Below are 24,221 nucleotides of genomic sequence, written 5' to 3'. Positions count from 1 at the left end.
CCCTTTAGTTTCTCTGGAAAAATGATTAAATCTTGAAGATTGTGGGGACTCATACCTGTAATCAGGACTCAGAATTCTGAGATAAGGACATCTTTAGAACAGGCTGGAATAATAGAAAGACCTTGTTTCAAAACAGAAACAAAAGACAATAAACAGGGGTAAATAAATCCACAAGAATAGGTCCAGATTGGGTAAGGATGAACCAAGACTGGCACAAAAGTGTGGGTGAGCATAATGGATTTGTGGGTCTGCAGAGTGGGCGGATTCAAAGAGTAGGAGGAAAATTAAGTTTCATCTTTTGAGAGATAGGTAAGTGCAAGTTCTGTGAGTAATGGACAAACAGAGAGAGGCTAGGGCAATCTGCAGCAGCCCAGGATTTTCATGCTGAGTTCGTGGCTCCCCAAAGAGCCCAAATTGTGCTTATGACCAAGTTCAGATTCCTCTAGGAAACTGAGGTCTACTTCATCAGCCTGGTGCAGGGTTCCTTTCTCAGACACACAGATGCCATCCAAAAACTTCCTGATATCCTTGTTTTTAACTGTTGCAGCTGACTGAACCAGAGGCACTAAATTTGAAACAAGCTCATTATTCTTTTCTTCAACGATTAATTCATCCTCCTGGGCTTGAAAAACAGAACAAGCAACACCTGTCCTCATCTGAATCTTGCAGATGTACTTTTCACCGAAAAGATTACAGGTTTCAACCAAAGACCTGCTCTCCTGAACAACAATGTTGATAGGAAAGTGATCATCCACAGATCTCATATTGTAACAGAAGCCTAATCACCCTTGATCATGTTCTGAACATGACTACAGATGGTTCTTACAGTGGCCAGCTCTTTTCTGTTACCCTACCATTTGTCAACATGGAGCCTTTTCTTTTTCTTTCCAAGGAGAAACAGCTCTACATTGAAGTTATTGAAGTTCCTCAGAACAGTTCCTCTTGGGCCCTTTACAATGACTGTGCCCCTTATTCAGAGTGATCTTTACGTTTTCTAGAATGTCAACAGTCTCATTTCTGGAATGGTCTTCATTCTCAAAGTAAATGTGGTAAAAATAGCTGCATGAATTGTTTAAGAGGGAGGGAACAATTAAGAGGTGACATCAGTAGTCAGGAATGAGCAGGGCCTCTGCAGAACAGGCTGAGAAGACATTCATTTCTTCATACGGTCACTGATTAGGGAAGGCCGAATTTCTTCTGGCTATATCCCCAAAGTACAGAATACCCCAAGTGATGGGGCAAAGGCTATGATTTTTTTTCTCAGACTCTAACCAAATCTGAATTGAATATCTCTGCCTGCTCAGTTAAGAAATATGTCCTCAATGTCAGGTGATGGTATATATATTTCATCCCAGCACTGGGAAGGCAGAAGCAGGTGGATCTGTGTGAGCTCTATGTCAGCCTTGTTTGCCAAGTGAGTGACAGGACAGCCCGCAAATTTATACAGAGAAACCCTGTTTTCAAAAAACAAAGAAACACAGCCAGAATACAGCAAATATCTAGGCGAATGCCAGCAGCAAACCACTGAACTGAGAATGGGACCCCTGTTGAAGGAATCAGAGAAAGGACTGGAAGAGCTTGAAGGGGCTGAGACCCCATATGAACAACAATGCCAACCAACCAGAGCCTCCAGGGACTAAGCCACTACCTAAAGACTATACATGGACTGACCCTGGGCTCCAACCTCATAGGTAGCAATGAATATCCTAGTAAGAGCACCAGTGGAAGGGGAAGCCCTTGATCCTGCCAAGGCTGAACCCCCAGTGAATGTGATTGTTGGGGGGAGGGTGGTAATGGGGGGTGGATGGGGATGGGAACACCCACGTAGAAGGGGATGGGAAGGGGTTAGGGGGATGTTGCCCTGGAAACCGGGAAATGGAATAACATTTGAAGTGTAAAGAAATACCCAATTTAATAAAGATGGGAAAAAAATAAAAATTACATAAAAAAAGTGAAAAAAAAAAACTGAAACAGGTGAGGGAGCCCCATCTCCATCTGGAACACCAGACAGGTGTGGTTAAAGAACTGTTAAAATATCAAGCATTGTTAAAGTACTGTTAAAACTGATTAAATCTGGGAACTAAAAAAAATTATAACATTGAATGCTGCTTGAACTGAACTGAAACTTAGGAATTGAATTTTGCCTTAAAAAAAGGAAAAAGAATGTAAATGAATGTAACTGTCCAGATTCAGCCATAAAATGTATTTGAATTTATAATTTTGTACCCAACACAATTATACCAAATTCTTCTTTCACAGAGTTCTGTTTATGAAGAGTGGAAATATACGCATGAATCAAATAAAAATATTATCAGCGAAAAACCCCAAACAAAACAAAGAAATCTACAGAATAATCATAAAAAATAATGATAGCTGTCTTCATTCTAGCCAGACTGAGTGGGGCTGCAGGGTGGGACAGGAAAGGAGTGGCTGCTAGATCTATGGGATAAAAGGTGGAGCTGCTGAGATTGTTTTATTCTGAGATTCAATTAAAGCAAGGTGTTTGGAATAGAGCTTCCGTATCAGTGGATGTTGACTTTAGATCCTCAGGAACAAAGGTAGCAGAAACCTTAGAGTAATGAATAAAAACAAAGTCTTTCCAAACAAATGGCCCCAAGAAAAGAATAGAATTGCCATTCTGTTATGTACTGTGCAGACTTTTAACTAAAAGTAATCAAAAGAGTTGGGGAGGACACTTCATACTCCTAAAGGGAATACTTCACTAAGATGTCATCTCAATTCTTAACATCTATGCCCCAAATACAAAGGTACCCACATCCATAAAAGAAACTTTACTAATGCTCCAACCAAACATTTGTAAGAGCTAGAATTGGAAACGATCTAGGACCAGTGTGAAAATTCCCACCATAAAATTCCTAGCAGAAGGACTTCTCCTTTCCAGGAAGAAAAAAGCTGGTTTAGATCCTGGAACAGCTGCAAACCAAACTGTCACACAAAGCTACCTGTGGCTTCAAACTGACCCCTCCTTGGGAAAGTTTTGAACAGAACACTGAGTCTGATCTGAAAGTTGTTTTGCTCCACCAAATACCCATAGTACTCTGCCTAGTTACCATTGTTTGAATTCTGTTCCAATTGTTTGAATTCTGCCCCACTTGTTTGTAAGATATATAACTCCCTGTCAGAGTCTGCTGGGGTCATCTCCCCTTGAAGTGGAGGACCCTGACATGTCAGTTTAAACTCTTCTGGCTTTTACAGCAATCACTGCCTCCAAGAGTCCCCTTCAAGAGGTCCGGGAAAAGGTTCAAGTCAGACCTCACACATCGAACAGACACAATAATAGTGTGAGCCTTCAATACCCCATTCTCACCAAATGAAAAGTCATCCAGACAGAAGCTAAACAGAAATAATTAAGCTAACAGAGGTTTTGAATCAAATGGACCTGATATATGTATAACATACTTTACCCAAACACAAAAGAACATACCTTTTTCTCAACCCTTCAAGGAACTGTTTCCAAATTTGACCATATATACTCTGTCACAAAGCAAGTCTTGATGAATACAAGAAAATCGAAATAACCCTCGCATCCTATCAGACTTCCATGGATTAAAGCTGGACTTCAAGAAGAACAGAAACAACCATAAGCCTGCATAGTCATAAAAATTTAACAAGTCTCTACTCAATGATCCTTGGGTCAGGGAATATAGAAATAAAGACTTTATAGAGTTCAATGAAAATGATAGTACAACATACCCAAACTTATGGGACAGTATAAAAGCAGTGCTAAGAGGAAAGTTCACAGCACGAAGTGCCCTCATTAAGAATTTAGAGAGCTCTAATATTAGCAAATAATGTGTTCATTTGAGGGCCCTGGAGTATAAAGAAGCAAACATGCCAGGGAGGAGTAGACAGCAGAAAATAATCAAACTCATGGCTGAATTTGTTCAATTAGAACCAAAGAGATCAATACAAAGAATGATCAAGAGCTGGTTCTTTGAGAAAAATCAGGAAGATAAACAACCCCTTAGCCAAACTAACTAAAAGGCAGAGAGACAGTGTTCAAATTAACAGGATCAGAAATGACACTGGTTGGCTGGAGAGATGGCTCAGTGGTTAAGAGCACTGACTGCTCTTCCAGAGGTCCTGAGTTCAATTCCCAGCAACCACATGGTGGCTCACAACCATCTGTAATGGGATCTTACGCTCTCCTCTGGTGTGTCTGAAGAGAATGACAGTGTACAATGTACTTACTTAAAACAAACAAATAAATAAGTCTTTTTAAAAATGAAATGAAATGGGAGCCATAACAATGGACCCCGAGGAAATTCAAAGAAACATTAGGTCTTACTACAAATGCCTCTACTACAAAATTGAAAAATCTAAATGAAATGGATGATTTTCTGGACATATTCCACTTGACAAAGATAACTCAAGACAATGTAAACTGTATAAATAGTCTTATAACGCCCCCCAAAAACAGAAGCAGCCATTAACAGCCTCCTAATGTAAAAAAATCTGTGGTCTAGATGGTTTAAGCACAGAATTTTATCAGATTTTCAAAGAAGAGCTAGTGTAAATACTCTTCAAACTATTGCACAAAACACAAAATGGAACATTGCCAACCTCTTTCTATTAGATAACAGTCACCCTGATATCTAAACCACAGAAAGTTTCAAGAAAGAAAGTTTCAGAATAATTTCCCTCATGAACATAGATGCAAAAATACTCAGTAAAATACTCAGCCACCGAATCAAAGAATACATTAAAGAAATCATCTATCATGATTAAGTAATCTTCATCCAAGGGAAGCAGGGGGCTGCTTGAACATACGAAAATTCACCAAGGGTTGGGGATTTAGCTCAGTGGTAGAGCGCTTGCTTAGCAAGTGCAAGGCCCTGGGTTCAGTCTCCAGCTCTGGAAAAAAAAAAGAAAATTCACCAAATGCAATCCACCATGTCAACAAGCTGAAAGAAAAAAAATCACATGATTTTCTCATTAGATGCTGAAAAAGACTTTGAGAAAATCTAACACCCATTTCTTAAAAGTCTTATAGAGATCACACATATAAAGTGCATGGGTAAAGTATGAGTTCTATTGAGTTCACTTAGACGTTGTTGTACAGAAGGTAGAACAATAAAAAACTCATGTAGGCCATATGGTCAGGTGGGCACTTGTTGGTTTGAATGTGTGGTTTGTGGTATTTATATCATTTTCAACTACTTTTGAAATTGTTTATGTAAGAGAAAGATCTTGAATATTAAGATTACAGATGTGTGTAAGAGCTTGTGTTGGGGGAACAATATGATTCTATACATATTCACATATATAAATGTACATTTATAATCTGGAAGATGGTTTTTCTGTGGAGCTCCATCTGTCCTGTAAAGTGTTTTGTAGTTGAGGCTAGCTTTGAACTTAGAATGATGCACCTGGTTTGTCTCCTGAGTCCATTGAATAAAGGTAAACATCGTGTGAGACTGATGACATATTTTACATGAATTTCCCCCTAAACAGCCAGGGATTGTTTTTCTGGGCAGAACAGGATGACTTATAGGCTTGGGAAGAAAAGAGCTTCCTGCAATGACAGACCCTGACCCAAAAATCAACGGAAAAAACTAAACAATTGTGATTCAATCAATTAGACAAGGAGTGTCTGGGAGGAGTGTCTAAAGGGAGGGTTCATCTTAGGAATTGCAGGTTCGACAGTGAGGGAGGAGCCAAAGAGTGGGTGGAGCTTTGAGTATCCTGCCTGCAGAAGATATTTAAGGCCAGGTTCCTGAAGAACTAGTCAAACACAGAGAGGAGACCCATCAAGGTAAAACAACCTACTGTTTGCCAGGTGAGTGGGTGTCCTGAGTATAATTTGTATATGATGGATATGTTGTGGGTGGCTACACTCATGGAGGACAGAGGGAGCTAGCAGATGAAGAGCTTTTGGGAGCATTCTGCAGCTGGTATATGTGTTTGGAGGTTGATGTCCCCCAAATTCCCAGAAAGTTGGATAGATGGTCCTGAAAAAAGGCAGGAGCAGTTGAAGTTTTCCCCCCATAGATATCAGCACTGGGAACCATAGGCATGCAGGGCTCACAGAAGCCAGAGGAATTCAGCTGGTTGGACACCATGTTGTTGGCCCAGCTACGATGTTTTGTGTACTAGCCTAGGAAGAAGACTTCAACAGAGATGCCAGAGTGAAGAAGATAAACCTCTAGAGTTCTGAGATCTCTCTGTCTCCGACTCTGTCTCTGCCTCCCTTTCTCCCCCATCCTCCCGACTAGTCTCAGGTTCTCTTGTTCAACAAAGTCTGGCTCTGGGATTACATTTTCAGGAAATCTAGAGCTCTATAGTTTTCCACGGGTTCTAATTCCCATCCAGTCTAAAAATGATGGCAAGATGCTCTGTTCTTTCAAGTAACAAATCCTCCAATTCTCCAGTTGCCCCGGGTCTACCAAGTGAACAAGGTCTCATGGCTTCACAAGTACCTTCAGTGTCACCAGATTCTCCTGATTCTCCAGGAATGGAGAGGAAGAAACGAAATATGCTCTCCAAAAAGCAAAAGCTATTTCTGCAGGACCATTATAATGTGAACAATTACGTGAGCTTGGAACAATGCAGATCACTGGCTTGAACTCTTGGCATAAAGGAGAAACAAATCAAGTTATGGCCTCTCTTGTGTTTCCCTCTCTACTGTTCAGATAGCCACTCCACCATGTGTCACTTGTATACTTCCTGACTGTTGAATTTTGGTGCCTGTTCATAGCTTTGTGTTCTTTGCCCCAGTTCTAGGTTGGAGAAGGTTGGTAAAGGCTGGATTCAAATCTTCCTTATCCTCAGTGCACAATTCTGGTGCATGGGGAAGCCATACTGGTACCACAGTGTCAGTGAATCTTAGTGGTCATTGCCAGCCTCAAAATTTATGAGTCCATATAGATGCTTCCTTTTTCTGTGGGTTTTAAGTCCAGTTCTTCCTGTATTTATGCTTTGGTGCCCAGGTTCCTTAGAATTCTGTGATGGATGATGGGTAGAAGCCAAAGCCCAGGCTTTTCACCCAGCATCTCCATATTAGGGACCCAGAGAGTACAAACGACCTCTTTTTTTTTTAATTGGATATTTTCTTTATTTAGTGTTCAAATGTTATTTCCTTTTGTGGTTTCAGCTCTGGAAACCTCTATCCCAACTGGCACCCTGCTTCTGTGAGAGTTTTCTCCCACTGCCTTATCCACTCCCTCCTCCCTCCCTGCTGGCATTCCGCTACACTGGGGCTTGGAGCCTTCAAAAGGACCAAGAGTCTCTTCTGCAATTGATCTTGAAAAGGCCATCCTCTACTACATATGTGGCTGTAGCCTTGGGTTTCTCCATGTATACTATATAGTTAGTGGTTTAGTCCCTGGGAGTACTTAGGAGTCTGGTTGGTTGATATTGTTGTTCTTTCTATGGGGTGGCAAACTCTTTAGTTTCTTCAGTCCTTTCTCTAATTCCTCCCTTATGGTTCCTGTGCTCAGTTCAGTGGGTGGCTGAAATCATGCCCATCTGTTTCAGTAAAGTTCTTGCAGAGCCTCTCAGGAGATGGTTTTCTCAGGCTCCAGTCAGCATGCAATTTTTGGCATCTCCAGTAGTATCTGGGTTTGGTGACTGTATGTGGGGTGGATCCTCAGGTACGATAGTCTCTGAATGGCCTTTCCTTATGTCTTTCTCCACACTTTGTCTTGTAATTTCTTCACTGCCTATTTTTTTCCTTCTTCGTAGAAGGACTGCAACATCCACAGTTTGGTCTTTCTTCTTGACCTTCAGGTGGTTTCTACATTGTATCTTGAGTATTCTGAACTTTTGGGGTTATATCCACTTATCAGTGAGTGCATACCATGTGGTCTTTTTTGTGATTTAGTTACCTCACTCAAGATGATAATGTCTTTCTTTTTTTGTTTCTTAGCAATACTTAATTTATTTTTTATTGGATATTTTTATTTACATTTCAACTGTTATTTCCTTTCCTGTTTTCCCATTCATAAGCCCTCTATCTGATCCTCTCTCCTCCTTCTTTTTAAGGGTGTTCCCCTCCCAAACCATGCACCCTTCCTGTCTTTCCACCCTGACATTCCTCTACATGGGGAGGGGGGATCCAGCTCTGGCAGAACCAAGGGCTTCTCTTCTCATTAGTGCCCAAGAAGGCTGTCCTCTGCTTCATATGTAGCTGGAGCCATGGTTCTGTCTATGTGTATGCTTTGGGTAGTGGTTTAGTCCCTGGGAGCTCTGGTTGGTTTGTATTGTTGTTCTTTTGGGGTTGCAAGCCCCTTCAGCTCCTTCAATCCTTTCTCTAAGTCCTCATACAGGGGCTCTGTTTTTAGTTCAATGGTTTGTTGCTAGCATTCTCCTCTGTATTTGTTACACTCTGGTTGAACCTCTCAGGAGACAGGTATATCAGGCTCCTGTCAGCATGCACTTCTTGGATTCATCAATATTCTCTAGGTTTGTTGGCTCTATAAAAATGTGGGCTGGATTCACTGGTGTGGCAGGCTCTGAATGGTAATTCCCTCAGTCTCTGCTCCAAACTTTGTCTCCATATCTCCTCCTAGGAATATTTTTGTTCCCCCTTCAAAAGGGCTTAAGCATCCACACTTTGGTTGTCCTTCTTGAGCTCCATGTGGTCTGTGGCTTGTATCTTGGGCAATTTGAGCTTTCGGGATAATATCCAATTATTAGTGAATCCATACCATGTGTCTTCTTTTGTGACTGGGCATGTCACTCAGGATGATATTTTCCAGTTCCATCCCTTTGCCTATGAATTTCATGAAGTCATTAATTTTAATAGCTGTGTGGTACTCCCTTGTCTAAATGTACCACCTTTTCTGTATCCATTCCTTTGTTGAAGGACATCGTGGTCCTTTCCAGCCTCTGGCTCTTATGAATAAGGCTGCTGTGAACATAGAAAAACATGTGTTTTTATTATATTTCCCCACAGGGTGTCCTGTTCTCAGTTCAGTGGTTTGCTGCTAGCATTCACCTCTGTATTTGACATACTCTGGTTGTGTCTCTCAAGAGAGATATATATCCAATCCCTTTCAGTATGCACTTTTTAGCTTCATCAATCTTGTCTAGTTTTTGTGGCTGTATATATATGGGCCACATGTAGGGCAGGCTCTGAATGGCAGTTCCTTCAGACTCTGCTCTAAATTTTGCCTCCATATCCCCTACTACGTGGGTTAACTCACTCAGGGTGATATTTTCTAGTTCAATCCATTTGCCTATGTATTTCATGAAGTCATAGTTTTTGATAGCTGAGTAATGCTCCATTGTGTAAATGTACGACATTTTTTGAATTTTTTCCTCTATTGAAGGGCATCTGTGTTCATTCTAGTATCTGACTATTATAAATAAGACTGCTATGAACATAGTGGTACATGTGTCTTTGTTGTATGTTGGAGCATCTTTTGGGTATATGGCCCAGTAGTGGTATAGCTTGGTCTTCAGGGTAACTTGACCTTTTGCCCTTACTGCTTTTAATATTCTTTGTTTTGTGTATTTGGTATTTTGATTATTATGTGACAGAAGGATCTTTTCTGTTCCAGTCTTTAGAATCTTAAGGCTTTTTGTTCTGGGTATCTCTTTGTTTAGGTTATGTAAGTTTTCTTTTATAATTTTGTTGAAGATATTTACTGGCCCTTTAGTTTGGAGTCTTCACTCTCTTTTATACCTATTTTTCTTCCCTTTGGTCTTCTCATTGTCTTTTGCATTTCCTGAATGTTTTGGGTCAGAATATTTTTGTATTTTCCATTTTCCTTGACTTGTGTTAATACTTTTATGGTATCTTCTGCCCCTGAGATTCTCTCTTCTATCTCTTGTATTCTGTTGGTGATGCTTGCATCTATGTCTCCTGATCTCTTTCCTAGGTTGTCTATCTCCAGTGTTATCTCCCTTTGCGATTTTTTTTTTGCGTTTTGATTCTCATTTTTAGATCCTGGACAATTTTGTTCATTTCCTTCACTTGTGTTTTTTTGTTTTCTTGTAATTCTTTAACTTTTTTTGTGTGTTTCTTTTGTAATGGCTTCTATCTGTTTACAAGTGTTCGCCTGTAATTCTTTAAGGGAGTTATTTATGTCCTTCCTAAATTCCTTTATCATCATTATGAGATGTGGTTTTAAGTCTGAATCTTGTTTTTCTGGTGTGATGGGGGTATCCAGGCTTTGCTGTAGTGGGACAACTGAATTCTAATGATGCAAAGTCGTCTTGGTTTCTGTTTCTTATGTTTTTGTTCCTACCTAGTGCCATCTGGTTATTTCTACTGCTACCTGCCCTTCCTGTCTCCAACTGGAGACTGTCCTTCATCTGATCCTGGTTGTGTCAGAACCCCTCAGACTCCAGCTATTTCTCTGATCCTGTGATCCTGAGATCCTGGGTGTGTCGGAGCTCCTGCAGAGTCAACCTGCCTCTGGGATCCTGAAATACTGGTGTGACCAAGCTTCTGAGACCCTGTTGTGTCAGAGCTTCTGGGAGTCAAGCTTTCTCAGTTCTTAGCAGGAGTGGGTGGCAAGCCAATGTCCTGGGTTTGCTCCAGGCACAGTGACTGGAAGGAACCTGTGTGTCTGTCTGGGCAGGGGTTTATGTTTCCCTGGTTTCTATGGGGGGGTCCTATTTATGCTGTGTTTTGGGAAAGATGTTGGGTCCTCAACTGTGATCTTGCCTGTGTCAGAGCTCCAGTGCTTCTGCTTGTGTCTGATCTCCTGGGAGTTGAAATGCCTCTGTGATATGTGATCCTGTGATCCTGAGCATTGCAGAACACCTGGGAGTTAAGCTTTCTCTCGGTGTTGTGGGACTGGTTGCAGAGCCAGTGCCCAAGGTCTGCTCAGACCAGAAGGAGACAACTGGCCTCTTATCAGCTCTCCTTTTCTTTGTCTTTCTAGATCTATTTTAAGAATAGACGAGCCAGAGAATGTCAGAAGTGTAAACAATTCCCTGAAAATATTGGAATTGGACTTCATTCTAGGCCTACCTACCCCAAAGGTGGTGAAGTTTCACTTTCTGCTACTAGTACAGAATCTGTGTGCCAGAGACATTTGGATGTCAGCTGTTTGCCTCAGTTTAGACCATCGAAGAACTTTCCTCACCAAGAATCCAACTTATTCCTCCCTGATGAGCCCTTGGAAGAGGTGTGTTTCACCAAGAGCCACGTTATCAGGGTGGGGATGGGAGTATTAGAATCAGAAGTATAGTGCCGTTCCCAGGAAACCAGGGCTCCTATCTAGTGATAGGTCTAGCCTTCCCAATGTTCCTTCTCCTCCTGATGTGTCAGCTAGTGATGATTCTATGTGTCAGAGACTCTTGGGTTTTAGCTCTCCTCCTCTACTCAGATCTTCAAATACAACCCAAAACTCAGAGTCCCCCTTCTCTATGTGTCAGGCACCATCAGTTGTGAGCCCTCTTCCTGAACTCAGCCCCTTGAGTAATTATCTAGACCAGATGGCCATCTTCTCCAAAATTGACCAGACCTGTGAAATCTACCTGAGGAATAGAAAGTCTAGGGAGCCAAGGAAGCAGAGGAAGAAGGCTATGGTATAAATGAAAATGCAAGGCCTGGGTTCCTGTGCTAAGGTTCCAATCTTCAAGGCACTGTCTTTCTACTAATCTCTGTCTTTGAGAATATCTCGACCAACAGACAGTATGTTCTCAGTTCTCATTCTCCATGCAGTCACAGCCCATTAAGTAGGTTCCCAGACTCAGAATCCATATTTTCCTCACGGGACGTATCATCTCATGTAAGTTCTTTTCCACCTCTCATGCTTAGTATGGTCTCAGACATGGAATCAGTCTTCCCTATTGCTCAGACCAATGATCCTTTCTTATCTAAAATCCTGATTTTTATACAGGCTGTACAAGGACCAGCAGCAGGAGATAGTATTGTAGATCAGTTACCAGTTTGTCACAAGACCAGCAAAACCAGCTGCAGCCCACAATCTAGTCTTAACCCGAACTCCACAGTCCATCACAGCTATGGCAGCTGGGAATCCGAGGGAGATTGCATTGCTCAACAGACACTTACAGAAGATGTTCAAGACCAGACTGCCATCCAAGACCAACTCTTCCTTGAACAACTCAGTGAATTGGATGCTGCCTTAGACCAAGGGCCACAGCCTGACTTCACTGTGTACTTCTCATTCCTGGATGTCATTTAAGAACTGTTGATCCCGAGGTTAGGGACATTCCTGTCTCCATCTACCAAAGTGCATGGATGAAATTTAGAGACTGAATGTTTAACACATGATGTAGAATACTTTAAAGGAAGATTTTTTGAAAATTTCCCAGTTAATGTAGTATTATATATTTTCAGTATATTCCAAATATACAGCCAAAACATAGCATTTGTATTGATTTTCTCACATGTTTAACATCAGATACCACCTGGCCAGATGCACTGTCTTTCCACCCACTCTTTTAGTCACCCTGTCCCCCAAAGAGTAAAAAAATAAAACTAAACCAGATTAATTTGTGTTATCTATACTCTCACTGGAGTATGGGGACATACTCTTCCTGGACTGCTCCATAAATAGGATATATCTCTTCCCCTCCTGGACCCCTTCCATTACCCATTAATTGGGTAGTGGTACACTTCAGAATTCTATCCCATTTAAGAATTGCCTTAAATGTCTCCATGCTACTTTCTTGGGAGGTGGGTTGAGTTGGCGTATGAATAGCGGTTATGACAAAAGCCTTCCATATCCATCCCTGCTAACCCTGCATCTTCAGTCATTAATATCACAGCAATAGAATTCTTCTTGCTGTTCACTTCAGTTAAAGAACGGGTTATGGGTTTTCACAGTGTTTTCTGCAAAAGCCCACCAGGAACACAGACCCTAGAAGCTGTAGTATCATGGCTCCTGATGGGGTTCTCAGAGGCTTCCAGAATCAGAGACACTGACATAGGCTAATGGAAAAGCATAGGCCATTCACCGCAATATGGTCTCTGTGCTCCAGCAAGGTCTGGTGACACCAGCATGGCTCGATGCTGCAGTTTAGACCATCAACAATGTCTAGATATAGGAGATCTCAAGTTGTCCAGGATGGCCCTAACATGCTAGCTATCTTCATGCTTCTTCTAGTGTTGAGTTTTCAGGTGAGTTAGTACACCTGTCTTCAGTATGACCTTCCCTCATCATTTCATGAGTTGCTCCAATCTCCTTTGCATGATTTATATTTTATCTTTAAAATCATAATGTGATTCTAGTCAATTTTCAAATGTTCTTCTTACAATGTTCTTCAACATCAAGGAAATTAAAATCTTCAGTGCATGATGACAGCTCATTTGCAATGAGCTATTTATGAAGCACCCTGTGCAGTTGCAATTTCCCTGTTCTGTCTCCCAACTTCCTGGAGCTCCAATGCAGGGATAGATCACCCACACTCTTCTGGACTTCATGGGCACTTAGAATTATATGTGTATATACACGAGTGTAGCATCAATGCTAGGGTCATGCATCCACTCTCCCACAAGGTTTTGGCTGCTCCAGGAGGCATGATGCAGATAGTTGACAAAAGTATGGCAAATAGGAGACACCTCTCCTGGGGTGGGGAAGTGCAGTCTGAGAGTGGGGCATAGTTGGAACTTGCTAGGGCCAGTTACTGGCCCTAGCAAAGAGGCTGGATCCATCTGTTTCTCAGGCCCTGGGGCATTCAGGTGCTCTTGGGGTGCTGTGGAAGAGCTGAGAATGGAGCTGAGGTCTCCAGGCCTGGACCTAGCCTTGGGCCAAGGGGAAAAGAAAGGGAGGCCCAGTTGCTTCCATGAGGGTATTCTTTGGCTGGACTGGATGTGCCTAGTTTGGTGGTGGAGGTGACTGGGAGCAAAAGGAGGATTTCTTCAGGAAATTAGATGGCGGCTCTGTGAGCAAAGACCTTCTCTAAGGCTCCTCATGGCAGATCCTGATGAAAAGAGACAGTCTGTTGTTTTTGTTATTGTCATAACAGAAAGTGGATGAGTAAAACCGTACCCCACTTCTCAGAGTAGGCCTGAGATTAAATTCCTCTTGTAGGGAGCAGTGTCTGGGAAGGAAAATTCATTGCCAAAACTCTAGGCCTGTAGGTACCTCATTATAATGGACATGTGTCTTGAGCCTACATGACCTGTGGCCATGTCCTCTAACTGTGAAGGGTCTTAGATCATTGCCCTTTATGTGACTGATGGCCACAAATCTATGGAAGGTTGTGGGCTACTGATGGGCCTGGTTTCCAGGGAGTCAGGTGAACTCTATATTGTCCCTTTCAGGGTCTCCGGGGTTCAAGCCACCGCAACTGGGAACCAGGGTGCCTTTCACTGTTCCACACATGAGCATGCTGTTATAAAGTGTGGACTAAGCTGGTTTTATTTTCCTACACCTTAATCCAAGCACTCAGGAGACAAAGGCAGGGAGATCTCTGTAATTTGAAGGCCAGTTTGATTTATATAGTGAGATTTAGCATTGTCAACGATATGTGGGCATACCTACCCTGTTTGAATAAGAAAGAAAGAAAGGAAAAAAAGTGAGAAGGAGAGCAACAAAGAACTAAGGGGTGGCTTCTAATGGAACAGAATGAGCAGAGCCTATGGGCTGCATATTCTGTAGAGCAAAGTTTTCCAATGTGATCAACCACCAAATATACTGCATTTTTCTTTATGGAACATAGATGGACAGTTCCAAATCTCTGTTAGTTTTTACACTTTCACTGTCACTGTGTATCAATAAAGAAGAGTGCTCTCAATGTGGCCATTATTTCATATTGTCTGTGTACACACTCTAGTAGGGCTACATGGTGGAAGGATAAGCTGGATGTAAAGGGATAAATGGTGGGAAGGTTGGTAAATGTCTGTTTGGAGAAGAAATTTATGACCAGATGTTTCAGAGTAGATTTTTAACCCCCATGACAAATATGGGAAAGATGTGAAAGCCTGCTGATGAATATGGAGGATTGGACATGAATTTTCTTTTGTAGTTTGTGTGGGTAGTATGGGAGATTCATAGTCTTGTATTTTCCAGGGTCCCTTTCATTCCTTTCATAGATATGGTAGTAACCAGGGGAAGAAGAGATGACATTGGAATTGAAAACCTTGAGTGAGGTTCTTCCCCAGTGCCAGTGTCCCTGGACTGATAGTCTTGTATTAACACAGGAGCTATGTGTATTTTCTTGTATTGTGGAGAACTCTTAATGCTTCAGGAGTCCAAATGGCAGATGGAGATAAAAGATGAAGATGCTGAGTATCACCTGTACCATAGGAAGCCTGATTGGTACAGGCTTGATGGGTAAGGCATTGGCAGTGTGGAGTTACTGTGGATCTGTTTCCCTCCTCTCAGGTATTCCAGTTTGATGACACCCAGTAAACAATCTTCCATGATTTCCAGTACCTATTGCTGTTCCAATAGATCTTCCCTACTACAGAAACTTAGTTTCTTTTATTTTTATTACTTTTTTTTTATTAACTTAAGTATTTCTTATTTACATTTCGAGTGTCATTCCCTTTCCCGGTTTCCGGGCCAACAACCCCCTAAGCCCTCCCCCTCCCCTTCTTTTTTTTCACAGTATTTGTCTTTATTGCTGATTAATATTCAGTTGTGTATAGCTACAACATTTTCATTATCTATTGATGGACATTTAGGTCGATTCCATTCACCGGAAATTATGAATAGAGCAGTAATGAACATGGATGTACAAGTATCTCTGCAGTTGGATAGAAAGTAATACATACACACATACATATATACATATATACATGTCTACATACATACATGTCTACATACATACATACATATCCACACACATACATGCATGCATACATATCTACATACATACATACATATCCACACACATACATATCTACACACATACATTCATATATATATACACACATACATATCTACATACATATCTACACACATACATATCTACACACATACATACATACATATATATATATAAATACATATGCATGCACACTCAGGAGTGGATAGCTGAGTCATATGGCAGTTCTATTTTTTTTAAGATTTTTTTTTACTTTATGTATGTGAGTACATTGTTGCTATATTCAGACACACCAGAAGAGGGCATCAGATCCCATTACAGATGGCTGTGAGCCACCACGTGATTGCTGGGAATTGAACTCAGGACCTCTGGAAGAACAGTTAGTGCTCTTAACCACTGAGCCATCTCTCCAGCCTGGCAGTTCTATTTCTACTCTTTTGGAGAAACTTCGAGACTGATTTCCAAATGGACTGTACTCGTTTATGGTCCTACCAACAGTATGGAAGCAGCATACCCCTTTCACGTCAGCATTTGTTAGCATTCCTCAATGATGGCTGTTCTGACCAGAGCGAGAGAGAATCCTAGCAGTGCATTTCCCTGGAGGTTAAGAGTGTTGAACACTTAAAAAAATATTTGCTATCTAGTTGTATTTCTTTCCTTGATGTTTAGATGTTTGAGTTCTTTGAGTATTCTAGAGAAACCTGTCAGATGTATACCTGGCAAAGATTTTCCCCATTCTGTGACCTCCCTACTTTTTTCTCTAGAAGTCTCAGGGTATCAGGTCTTATGGTGAGGTCCTTAATCCATTTGAAGTTGAATCTTGTGTATGGCGAAAGATAATGTTCTACTTTTCCTTTCCCACATATCAAAATACAGATTTCCTAACAATATTCTTTTTGCTCAAGATTACTTTGATCATCCTTGGTCTTTTGTGCCTCCGGGTAAGTTTTGAGATTTTTTTTCCTATGTCTGTGAAGAATGGCTATGGAATTTTGGTTGTGGTCACTTTGTAGGATGGATAAGCTACTGCCATGCTCTTGGCTGCCCACCTTAACTAGATGGGAAGACTGTTTCTGTAGACACCTCAGAGTTTGGTTGCAAAACACATAGAAGCCAACCTCAAACTGACCAGGTGACTTCCTTTCTCGTGGCTAGCTTTTGTAGCGCCAGAAGATACTATGCGTTGGACGCTGGCAGGCAAGATATGCCACTAGTACAAGAGTAGCATAATAATTATTGAATAGCCAACCAATTTTGGTTGAGTTTAGGACTGTTTGCTAGAAAGAATTGTGCCTGGTACTGAAAACATGGTTAAAAGCCTGCAGCTATAGAAGACATAGGCTCTAGGGGGAGAACTTCCGGTTATTATTTTACTAATGGTCACATTCTCAAATCGCTTTCTAGATGTTTATGCCCAGGGTTGGTGTGTTCTTTTTTTTTTTTTATTAACTTGAGTATTTCTTATATACATTTTGAGTGTTATTCCCTTTCCCGGTTTCCAGGCAAACATCCCCCTCCCCCTCCCGTTTCTTATCGGTGTTCCCCTCCCCATCCTCCCCCTTTTGCCGCCCTTTCCCCAACAATCTAGTTCACTGGGGGTTCAGTCTTAGCAGGACCCAGGGCTTCCCCTTCCACTGGTGCTCTTACTAGGATATTCATTGCTACCTATGAGGTCAGAGTCCAGGGTCAGTCCATGTATAGTCTTTAGTTAGTGGCTTAGTCCCTGGAAGCTCTGGTTGCTTGGCATTGTTGTACATATGGGGTCTCGAGCCCCTTCAAGCTCTTCCAGTTCTTTCTCTGATTCCTTCAGCGGGGGTCCTATTCTCAGTTCAGTGGTTTGCTGCTGGCATTCGCCTCTGTATTTGCTGTATTCTGGCTGTGTCTCACAGGAGCGATCTACATCCGGCTCCTGTCGGTCTGCACTTCTTTGCTTCATCCATCTTGTCTAATTGGGTGGCTGTATATGCATGGGCCACATGTGGGGCAGACTCTGAATGGGTGTTCCTTCTGTGTCTGTTTTAATCTTTGCCTCTCTATTCCCTGCCAAGGGTATTCTTGTTCCCATTTTAAAGAAGGAGTGACGCATTCACATTTTGATCATCCATCTTGAGTTTCATTTGTTCTAGGCATCTAGGGTAATTCAAGCATTTGGGCTAATAGCCACTTATCAATGAGTGCATACCATGTATGTTTTTCTGTGATTGGGTAACCTCACTCAGGATGATATTTTTCCAGTTCCGACCATTTGCCTATGAATTTCATAAACTCGTTGTTTTTGATAGCTGAGTAATATTCCATTGTGTAGATGTACCACATTTTCTGTATCCATTCCTCTGTTGAAGGGTATCTGGGTTCTTTCCAGCTTCTGGCTATTATAAATAAGGCTGCGATGAACATAGTGGAGCACGTGTCTTTTTTATATGGTGGGGCATATTTTGGGTATATGCCCAAGAGAGGTATAGCTGGATCCTCAGGTAGTTCAATGTCCAATTTTATGAGGAAGCTCCAGACTGATTTCCAGAATGGTTGTACCAGTCTGCAATCCCACCAACAATGGAGGAGTGTTCCTCTTTCTCCACATCCTCGCCAGCATTTGTTGTCACCTGAGTTTTTGATCTTAGCCATTCTCACTGGTATGAAGTGAAATCTCAGGGTTGTTTTGATTTGCATTTCCCCTATGACTAAAGATGTTGAACATTTCTTTAGGTGTTTCTCAGCCATTTGGCATTCCTCAGCTGTGAATTCTTTGTTTAGCTCTGAAACCCATTTTTTAATAGGGTTATTTGTCTCGCTGCGGTCTAACTTCTTGAGTTCTGTGTATATTTTGGATATAAGCCCTCTATCTGATGTAGGATTGGTAAAGATCTTTTCCCAATCTGTTGGTTGCCATTTTGTCCTAACCGCAGTGTCCTTTGCCTTACAGAAGCTTTGCAGTTTTATGAGATCCCATTTGTCGATTCTTGATCTTAGAGCATAAGCCATTGGTGTTTTGTTCAGGAAATTTTTTCCAGTTCCCATGTGTTTGAGATGCTGCCCTAGTTTTCCATCTATTAGTTTGAGTTTATCTGGTTTGATGTGCAGGTCCTTGATCCACTTGGACTTAAGCTTTGTACAGGGTGATAAGTTGAACCAGCACCATTTGCTGAAAATGCTATCTTTTTTCCATTGGATGGTTTTGGCTCCTTTGTCAAAAATCAAGTGCCCATAGGTGTGTGGGTTCATTTCTGGGTCTTCAATTCTGTTCCATTGGTCTATCTGTCTGACTCTGTACCAAGACCATGCAGTTTTTTTTATCACTATTGCTCTGTAATACTGCTTGAGTTCAGGGATAGTGATTCCCCCTGAAGTCCTTTTATTGTTGAGGATAGTTTTAGCTATCCTGGGTTTTTTTGTTATTCTAGATGAATTTCCAAATTGTTCTGTCTAACTCTTTGAAGAATTGGATTGGTATTTTGATGGGGATTGCATTGAATCTGTAGATCGCTTTTGGTAAAATGGCCATTTTTACTATATTAATCCTGCCAATCCATGAGCATGGGAGATCTTTCCATCTTCTGAGGTCTTCTTCAATTTCTTTCTTCAGAGTCTTGAAGTTCTTATTGTACAGATCTTTTACTTGCTTGGTTAACGTCACACCGAGGTACTTTACATTATTTGGGTCTATTATGCAGGGTGTCGTTTCCCTAATTTCTTTCTCGGCTTGTTTCTCTTTTGTGGAGAGGAAGGCTACTGATTTATTTGAGTTAATTTTACACCCAGCCACTTTGCTGAAGTTGTTTATCATCTTTAGTAGTTCTCTGGTGGAACTTTTGGGATCACTTAAATATACTATCATATCATCTGCAAATAGTGATATTTTAACTTCTTCTTTTCCAATCTGTATCCCTTTGATCTCCTTTTGTTGTCTGATTGCTCTGGCTAGAACTTCAAGAACTTATTGAAGAAGTAGGGAGAGAGTGGGCAGCCTTGTCTAGTCCCTGATTTTAGTGGGATTGCTTCAAGTTTCTCTCCATTTAGTTTAATGTTAGCAACTGGTTTGCTGTATATGGCTTTTACTATGTTTAGGTATGGGCCTTGAATTCCTATTCTTTCCAGGACTTTTATCATGAAGGGGTGTTGAATTTTGTCAAATGCTTTCTCAGCATCTAATGAAATGATCATGTGGTTCTGTTCTTTCAGTTTGTTTATATGATGGATCACGTTGATGGTTTTCCGTATATTAAACCATCCCTGCATGCCTGGGATGAAGCCTACTTGATCATGGTGGATGATTGTTTTGATGTGCTCTTGGATTCGGTTTGCCAGGATTTTATTGAGTGTTTTTGCGTCGATATTCATAAGGGAAATTGGTCTGAAGTTCTCTTTCTTTGTTGGGTCTTTGTGTGGTTTAGGTATAAGAGTAATTGTGACTTCATAGAAGGAATTCGGTAGTGCTCCATCTCTTTCAATTTTGTGGAATAGTTTGGATAGTATTGGTACGAGGTCTTCTATGAAGGTCTGATAGAATTCTGCACTAAACCCGTCTGGACCTGGGCTCTTTTTGGTTGGGAGACCTTTAATGACTGCTTCTATTTCCTTAGGAGTTATGGGGTTGTTTAACTGGTTTATCTCTTCCTGATTTAACTTCAGTACCTGTTATCTGTCTAGGAAATTGTGCATTTCCTGCAGATTTTCAAGTTTTGTTGAGTATAGGCTTTTATAGTAAGATCTGATGATTTTTTGAATTTCCTCTGAATCTGTATTATGTATCCCTTTTCATTTCTGATTTTGTTAATTTGGACACACTCTCTGTGTCCTCTCGTTCGTCTGGCTAAGGGTTTATCTATCTTGTTGATTTTCTCAAAGAACCAACTTTTGGTTCTGTTGATTCTTTCTATGGTCCTTTTTGTTTCTACTTGGTTGATTTCGGCTCTGAGTTTGATTATTTCCTGCCTTCTACTCCTCCTGGGTGTATTTGCTTCTTTTTGTTTTAGAGCTTTTAGGTGTGCTGTCAAGCTGCTGACATATGCTCTCTTTCGTTTCTTTCTGCAGGGACCAGAGTTTTCCTCTTAGCACAGCTTTCATTGTGTCCCATAAGTTTGGGTATGTTGTACCTTTATTTTCATTAAATTCTAAAAAGTCTTTAATTTCTTTCTTTAATTCTTCCTTGACCACGTTATCGTTGAGTAGAGCATTGTTCAACTTCCACGTATGTGTGGGCATTCTTCCCTTATTGCTTTGAAGACCAGCTTTAGGCCGTGGTGGTCTAATAGCAGGCATGGGATTATTTCTATCTTTTTTTTTTCAAGTTTGATAACAGCTTTATTTAAATGTCACCTAAACAATGTACAACTTACTCATTGCAAGTATGCAAGTTAATTAATTAATTACATTTAATATATTTATAACATTACAGTTATCAGTAAATCCATCCTAGAATATCTTTATGAGTTTTCACCAAAAAGACCCATAATCTTTTTTCCCTTGGCATTTTGTTTTTATTTTTTTTTATTTTTTTATTTTTATTAACTTGAGTATTTCTAATATACATTTCGAATGTTATTTCCTTTCCCGGTTTCCGGGCAAACATCCCCCTCACCCCTCCCCTTCCTTATGGGTGTTCCCCTCCCAACCCTCCCCCCATTGCCGCCCTCCCCCCATAGACTAGTTCACTGGGGGTTCAGTCTTAGCAGGACCCAGAGCATCCCCTTCCACTGGTGCTCTTACTAGGATATTCATTGCTACATATGGGGTCAGAGTCCACGGTCAGTCCATGTATAGTCTTTAGGTAGTGGCTTAGTCCCTGGAAGCTCTGGTTGCTTGGCATTGTTGTATTTTTGGGGTCTCGAGCCCCTTCAAGCTCTTCCAGTTCTTTCTGTGATTCCTTCAACAGGGGACCTATGCTCAGTTTAGTGGTTTGCTGCTGGCATTCGCCTCTATATTTGCTGTATTCTGGCTGTGTCTCTCAGGAGCGATCTACATCCGGCTCCTGTCGGTCTGCACTTCTTTGCTTCATCCATCTTGTCTAATTGGGTGGCTGTATATGTATGGGCCACATGTGGGGCAGGCTCTGAATGGGTGTTCGTTCAGTCTCTGTTTTAATCTTTGCCTCTCCCTTCCCTGCCAAGGGTATTCTTTTTCCTCATTTAAAGAAGGAGTGAAGCATTCACATTTTGATCATCCGTCTTGAGTTTCGTTTGTTCTAGGGATCTAGGGTAATTCAAGCATTTGGGCTAATAGCCACTTATCAATGAGTGCATACCATGTATGTCTTTCTGTGATTGGGTTAGCTCACTCAGGATGATATTTTCCAGTTCCAACCATTTGCCTACGAATTTCATAAACTCGTTGTTTTTGATAGCTGAGTAATATTCCATTGTGTAGATGTACCACATTTTCTGTATCCATTCCTCTGTTGAAGGGCATCTGGGTTCTTTCCATTTTCTGGCTATTATAAATAAGGCTGCGATGAACATAGTGGAGCACGTGTCTCTTTTATATGTTGAGGCATCTTTTGGGTATATGCCCAAGAGAGGTATAGCTGGATCCTCAGGCAGTTCAATGTCCAATTTTCTGAGGAACCTCCAGACTGATTTCCAGAATGGTTTTACCAGTCTGCAATCCCACCAACAATGGAGGAGTGTTCCTCTTTCTCCACATCCTCGCCAGCATCTGCTGTCACCTGAGTTTTTGATCTTAGCCAATCGGACTGGTGTGAGGTGAAATCTCAGGGTTGTTTTGATTTGCATTTCCCTTATGACTAAAGATGTTGAACATTTCTTTAGGTGTTTCTCAGCCATTCGGCATTCCTCAGCTGTGAATTCTTTGTTTAGCTCTGAACCCCATTTTTTAATAGGGTTATTTGTTTCCCTGCGGTCTAACTTCTTGAGTTCTTTGTATATTTTGGATATAAGGCCTCTATCTGTTGTAGGATTGGTAAAGATCTTTTCCCAATCTGTTGGTTGCCGTTTTGTCCTAACCACCGTGTCCTTTGCCTTACAGAAGCTTTGCAGTTTTATGAGATCCCATTTGTCGATTCTTGATCTTAGAGCATAAGCCATTGGTGTTTTGTTCAGGAAATTTTTTCCAGTGCCCATGTGTTCCAGATGCTTCCCTAGTTTTTCTTCTATTAGTTTGAGTGTGTCTGGTTTGATGTGGAGGTCCTTGATCCACTTGGACTTAAGCTTTGTACAGGGTGATAAGCATGGATCGATCTGCATTCTTCTACATGTTGCCCTCCAGTTGAACCAGCACCATTTGCTGAAAATGCTATCTTTTTTCCATTGGATGGTTTTGGCTCCTTTGTCAAAAATCAAGTGACCATAGGTGTGTGGGTTCATTTCTGGGTCTTCAATTCTATTCCATTGGTCTATCTGTCTGTCTCTGTACCAATACCATGCAGTTTTTATCACTATTGCTCAGTAATACTGCTTGAGTTCAGGGATAGTGATTCCCCCTGAAGTCCTTTTATTGTTGAGGATAGCTTTAGCTATCCTGGGTTTTTTTTGTTATTCTAGATGAATTTGCAAATTGTTCTGTCTAACTCTTTGAAGAATTGGATTGGTATTTTGATGGGGATTGCATTGAATCTGTAGATTGCTTTTGGTAAAATGACCATTTTTACTATATTAATCCTGCCAATCCATGAGCATGGGAGATCTTTCCATCTTCTGAGGTCTTCTTCAATTTCTTTCCTCAGTGTCTTGAAGTTCTTATTGTACAGATCTTTTACTTGCTTGGTTAAAGTCACACCGAGGTACTTTATATTATTTGGGTCTATTATGAAGGGTGTCGTTTCCCTAATTTCTTTCTCGGCTTGTTTCCCTTTTGTATAGAGGAAGGCAACTGATTTATTTGAGTTAATTTTATACCCAGCCACTTTGCTGAAGTTGTTTATCAGCTTTAGTAATTCTCTGGTGGAACTTTTGGGATCACTTAAATATACTATCATGTCATCTGCAAATAGTGATATTTTGACTTCTTCTTTTCCGATCTGTATCCCCTTGATCTCCTTTTGTTCTCTGATTGCTCTGGCTAGAACTTCAAGAACTATATTGAATAAGTAGGAAGAGAGTGGGCAGCCTTGTCTAGTCCCTGATTTTAGTGGGATTGCTTCAAGTTTCTCTCCATTTAGTTTAATGTTAGCAACTGGTTTGCTGTATATGGCTTTTACTATGTTTAGGTATGGGCCTTGAATTCCTATTCTTTCCAGGACTTTTATCATGAAGGGGTGTTGAATTTTGTCAAATGCTTTCTCAGCATCTAATGAAATGATCATGTGGTTCTGTTCTTTCAGTTTGTTTATATAATGGATCACGTTGATGGTTTTCCGTATATTAAACCATCCCTGCATGCCTGGGATGAAGCCTACTTGATCATGGTGGATGATTGTTTTGATGTGCTCTTGAATTCGGTTTGCCAGAATTTTATTGAGTATTTTTGCGTCGATATTCATAAGGGAAATTGGTCTGAAGTTCTCTTTCTTTGTTGTGTCTTTGTGTGGTTTAGGTATAAGAGTAATTGTG

The 24,221-nt window shown here is 41.0% G+C and overlaps 1 pseudogene; it reads right to left on the bottom strand.

Annotated features, from left to right (window-relative positions):
* Positions 1–350: 350 nt before the first annotated feature.
* Positions 351–15,311, bottom strand: Rpl9-ps10 (ribosomal protein L9, pseudogene 10; annotated as a pseudogene).
* Positions 15,312–24,221: the final 8,910 nt, after the last annotated feature.

This window comes from Rattus norvegicus, chromosome 1, assembly GCF_036323735.1.
Source record: "Rattus norvegicus strain BN/NHsdMcwi chromosome 1, GRCr8, whole genome shotgun sequence".
Classification (NCBI taxonomy): Eukaryota; Metazoa; Chordata; class Mammalia; order Rodentia; family Muridae; genus Rattus; species Rattus norvegicus.
The sequence above is the reverse complement of the archived record's forward strand: the minus strand, read 5'-3'. Positions and strand labels throughout refer to the sequence as shown.